Source organism: Protobothrops mucrosquamatus, unplaced genomic scaffold (genome assembly GCF_001527695.2).
Source record: "Protobothrops mucrosquamatus isolate PMUCROS unplaced genomic scaffold, P.Mucros_1.0 scaffold380, whole genome shotgun sequence".
NCBI classification, from domain to species: Eukaryota; Metazoa; Chordata; class Lepidosauria; order Squamata; family Viperidae; genus Protobothrops; species Protobothrops mucrosquamatus.
Window position 1 is genome coordinate 3,406 of NW_015386712.1, and position 5,945 is coordinate 9,350.

Sequence of the window (5,945 nt, forward strand, 5' to 3'; positions counted from 1 at the left end):
AAAGTATCACTAGTTTTGTATTTCAAGGTGAAACTCGGCTGAGAAGGTTTCTCCTCAGGCATTTACAGTAGTAACAACTTTAATACTGAGCAGTCCATTCTTGGTATAGATAGGACTGGGTTGGCCATCCAGGTCCCATCAATGAATCAGTCTCATCTCTGTTGCTGTGCCTCCTCTTTTCAATAGCACCCCTTATTTCTCCACCCTGATATTTGTAGATGGACTCTGCTGTCCCTTAGGCGGGCCTTGAAGGACTTACTTTTACAGACACTGGGCTGAAATGTTGTGTGTATGGTTGTCTATCCTGCTCTGGCATGGTTGCTTTTATTGTTGATTTTTTTTTGTTCATTTGTTTCTACCTTGTTATTTTTTTCATCCTTTTGTAAGCTGCCCAGAATTACTTGGCAGGTGGAAATTGAATAAATAAAAGGAATGTACTAAGCCCGTGGTGGCGAACTTATGGCACGCATGCCACAGGTGGCACGCAGAGCCCTCTCTGTGGGCACGTGCACCATCGCCCCAGTCCTAGGTCTTTAGCTGAGTTTATAAAACCTTTTCGCTTTAGGCCTCCACCGCTGTGTGCAAAAAAAAAAAAAGAATCAATCAATCAATTTCAACTTCTCGTGGGGAAAAAAAAAGATATCGCAAAGTTGGAATTGATTGATTGAACTTTTTAGTCCCACCCAGTCTGCCGTTACTACCACAGCCACGCCCACCCAATGGGCCACACCCACCCAATGGCCCAGCCCACCTGGCACCCGACAATACATAAGTGGATTTTGGGTTGCAGTTTGGGCACTCAGTCTCTAAAAGGTTCGCCATCACTGTACTAAGCTAAGCACTGTAGACGGCATTTGAAAACTTGGGCTAGATTTCTCAATGTCCAAATTGTCACATTAAAATAAAAAATGATACATTCCAACAGGAAAGTTTTTCTGGCTAGTTCCCAAAGAAGTTTAGCAATGCTTGACTAGACTCCTAAGCTCAAACTGAGATGAAGGCTAGATTGTAGACCTCTAATTGAGGACTAAGATGAAGCCCCTGAAAGACTTGAGCTGTATTCTGTCAACATGAAAATGTAATCTCTCCTTACAGTTTAATTATAGCAATTATTTCTCCTACCCTCCCACAGTTTGATGGACATTTTATGGCCTTGAAGCTGGTTGACTCCTTGTGGTTGACAGAGCTGTCATCTCTGCTCTGAAAAGCAGTTAACTTTTCAGTTATTCCGTTCTGTACCCCTGCTCCTTCTTTTTGACCCAACAGAAGGGGGACATTTCTCCTCCTTGCTCCATCCTTATGCTGATTGGGGCTTTCCCTTCCCTCTCCCCCCTTCTGAATCCTATTCTTTGGTTATAGCTGGCTAGGGAGCCTCGGTTTCAGGTTTCTTTTGTTGTTGTTTTTTCAGGAAGCACAGGTTCATCCCATCTGAGAGATTGTGAGGAAAAAAATCTGTTTCTATACTTCCCTCCTTGGTCATCAAATTTTCTATACTTCTCTCCCTGGTCATCAAACTGTTTCTAGACTTCTCTCCTTGGTCCCCTAGACAGGACCAAGTTGCCTTCTTTCTCTGTATGAGAATTGTTGAGAGCTGCAGTAGGAGAAAAGAAGGAGCAGGGATTCCTGCTTTTTTCCAGACACACACAAAAAAACACTTTATAGAATGCAGAACAGGATAAATTGAAAAGTTAACTGCTTTTCAGAGCTGAGATGACAGTTCTGTCAACCACAAGGAGTCAACCAGCTTCAAGGCCATAAAAGCTAGAAGCAAAGAACCTGAAACCAGACTGGCCTTTACAATAACAGTTATCATACCATTTTCTCTTCTTAGTTTCTCCATCCAGGCAGAGCTTAATAATCAATGGCTGAAACTAAACTCCCTAGAAACATATTGTGAATTCTAGACTTCTGTTGAAAATCATATGGTTGGTAAATCACCTGAAAAACCTGTTGGATTGAACAGGTTGATCTTGATAACCAAAAGCAAAAACTACATTCTTGTTGATTGAAGGGATAAAGGTATTGTTACAGAAAGTTAAGTAACTGGATTATTTTTATTTTAGAATCCAGTTTATCTTTCAGTTTCTTTAGAGCAGAAATGACTTCTATTTCTTTCAACTGTCACTTCTCTGAAACTTCAGGTTAGCTCTCTGTTTCTCAGACAACTGAGGAATATGCTTTCCCAGCCACCTTTTGATTCCTTGTCAGACCAGGGACAAACTATCATAGATGGACTGTTTCAAGGTGGATGTGAAGTCTTGAGAGGGAATGAGGTTGGGCTATCCTAATGAAAACATTAGCTACTATAGTACTAGGATGACACTGAGATCCTTGACACACTGGTAGATTGGTGATAAAATTCAGGGCAATGATATATAAAGGCTTCCATATGCATATGCAAGTACTATATTTGTGTAAATGACATAAGATTTTTGTGCATTTGAGGAAGTAGATTGTTTATAAGCAATCAAACCTGTTAGTTTTAAGGTACCTAAAGACTCTTTATGGCTTCCAATTTGCATGAAGCTGCCGGTAAACATGGAAACACGGTTTGTACATGAAGGAAGGATAAAACTGGAATTATTCAGTAGAAAAACAGAAGGCAAGAGAAAGATTAAGCTTCATAAAATCTACCTTTACTTGACATACATGCATGGCAGAGGACTCTTAGTTTCTATTGCTACCTTCACATCTCCCTAGAAATGGCTATAGCCCATGTTAAAGAGAACAAAGCATTATACATAATAGTTCACGTAGTCCTACTGCAATTTATTATTTATAAAGTGGTTTATGTGCCTTTTGTTGGGTATGGTTGCTGCACGACACATCCGGCTCATACTGTGAAAAGATAAGTTGTAGCTTGCTGTTTTTGACAAGAAAGCTTTGTTATTGCACTCCTTTCATATACACTGCCTGTGCCAGCAACCAGGGGTGGTTTTGACATTTCTTCTGTCACACTCCAGGATTTTACTTCAAGTGCCCATCAAACTGAAGCAAAGGTTAAGCAACCATAACTAAAATCTTTGTATGGCAGTAGCAGATGGATAATATAAAGCCTGCTGGGCAAGGATTCTTACTTTGAATCCAGGGTAGCTCATTGACAGTATAAAATGCATTTCTTCTTTTCAGGTCAAACTTCTATTTGAGTATGGAGAAGTGAACTGAGGACGTATTTTAATTACTGGAGTTTACTGTGATGTGTTAATTCATAATCAGCAACATGAAAGTAGCTGCTTGGGAATGATGAATTTTGTGACTTGCTTGTATTAGTAACAGGCATAATGTTTACTTGTATAACATAGTAATGATAGTTTACAACAAGAGGCTTGAAAACCAGAGTACTTAATCCAGGCTTCTAATGCCATTCAGGTGCATAATACTTTTAATTCCCCTAACACCCAGAAAGCATGAATTTGGGCTGAAAAACATGACAGTTAATCCTAAACATCTGGAGGACACTAAATGTGGGAAGGTGAATTAATCATTTTGCTTTTTCTTTCTTTGTGTTCAGGTGCAAATGCAGCTTATCCATCCAAAAGAACATCATCTATGCAGAGGGAGGGAAGTATCAACAAGATTACAGGAACCCCAAGGTTATGGAACTACAAATATCCTTTGAGGGGAAAAAGACACTTTTCATTGAGAAGAACTGCAATCACAGTTTAAAGATGCTGTGTATGCATGGAGGCCATGAATTCTGGCTGACTGTTGGAAAGGGGACAAATTATTTTGTTCATTGTAGTACTGAGTAGAAAAAAGAAAATTGGTTTAACTCGTTTGTTGCATAATTACTTGGAAGTAGAGTGATTTTCAAAAAACAAATACAGTATGCTAGTTGCTCTAGTTGCTCTTAAGAAACTCAATAAAAGATGGATAAAGAAATCTGTCTACCATTTATAATTTGAAGTAGATTTTTACATTAAAAATGTTGGTTTCCCTCATCAATGTTGGTAGCCTTTGAAGCTGTTGACCTCATGTAGAAATTAAAAATTTGAAATATGTTATGTTTATTTGTAATTATTATCTTATGCTAAACTAATCAACAAAACAGCATGGAAAAGATAGCATAAGCTCAAAATTGATAAGCATAAATACAAAAAAGGAGGGGAGAGGAGGAAAAAGAACTATTAGAAATGTATTATCAACAAATCAGTTCCAAAATGTTGATCTTTTTTTGTTACCATATTCTGTTCACCATATCCTCAGCCATCTTTTTCTTTGCTGTCCTTTGTTGAAGAAAGACAGATGTTAGCAAACAACACCTACCAATAGTCCAGACAAGCAGCTTATTGTCTTCCCTTTACCAAAGCTCAAGGCTTCACTTTCATCTATAGCAGCTGTAGTCATTCCTCATGGGATTAAGGCAGAGTGATAAGCAGAAATGCCATTATTGTATTTTAAAGATGCTTATTTTTCTTTTTCTCATCCCAGCTGAGAAATGGCATTGAATTGAAGGCTAGGAGCAAAAGACACATCTGTGTCCACGAACTTACAGTGAATTTTTTCAGAGAATACCAAAGTGTTTTAAAGTGATTTGAAAAAAGAAACAAAGGTCTGGAGCAAAGGCTTGGGAAATTCAGTTCTAGGATATTGCATGAAGACAAAGTAGATTTCACTTTGATCATTTGACATAATGGAAAAAACCTTGCATTTCAAAATGGGGTTCCAGAATATACTAGATCAATTTTTAATTCCTTATTTGGGATAAGGTGTGTGTGTGTGTGTGTTTCAAGAAGTTTAATCTGGATCTGGACTTTTGCAATGTGTATAAAGGCATGCTTTACTTCTTATAACCATGCAAATCTTACTGCAGAAAGAAAATAAGAACAAGATAAAGTGGATTGTAAGTTATTTTGTATTTGGAAATATGAAATATTTTATTAAACAAATAATTTATATTAAATCAAATATCTTTTATTTTAAACAATCAAGTTGGCTTACACATTTTAGTGCCATCTCCTAGAGTAAGTTGGCTACCATCAGCGCTCTTTGCTCTTCTGAAGATATTGTATAAACAAAGACTCTGTATTTTTACCAAATCATGTATTTCACCTTTTCAGTTAGATTATGTATTTTCTGCCAGCAGTGTGTTTCCTTTGACTGTATAAGGAAATTAATGTACAATTAATTGAAGTAGTTAATGTTCTAATTCCAAAATACAGAAAATAACTGAAAAAATGTAATCATAGAAACCTTTCAAATTCCAAGCATCACCAAGCCCCCAAAGTAAAAAAGAAGAAGAAAGAAAACACTTTTAACACATTTTAAGATTGAATCAACAATCTCAAGGTAATCTGTGTGAGTATGGCTACCAAAAAGGTCATACTCCTATTACCAACCACTAAGCCTCAAATGGCCAAGAAATCTGAAGCAGTAGTTGATTATTAGATAATGCATTATGTCTTGTAAATAATAAACTTTAGCACCAAACAAGGCAGGATGGAAGCAAATCCCCATTATATCATAGTGGATAGCTTTATTTGTAGAACAAATTAGACAACCCATGCCCCATTGGGTTATCATTTCAGAGATATTTCCTTGCCTAAACAGGCAGAATGACTAAGAATGGGCAAAAAAGCAGTGGGAGCAGGAGCTTCTGCCAACTTGAGTAAGTTTCCTTGTGGGAATCTGCCAGGAAGCATTAGAAATCTTCCACCGGCCTGCCCGCCTGGCAGCGGCTGTTGCTGGGTGGGAGGAGTGAGTGAGGGATTGCCACAATTGCTGGGAAATTGTCACAGGATATTGAATATGAAGATCGTGTAACCAAAATAGCAGTGCAGCAGCAGCCAGTAGCCCTGAAGCAGCCATATTTTTTTTTTTTAAAATAATCATTCCCTTGGGAGTCATGGGTTCCAGATTTTGGACACGTTCTGTAACTTAGCCCATTTGAGGCACTTTGCTTCAAAAATGGTTGCTCTATGACATATCATTTTATTCAGCTAACA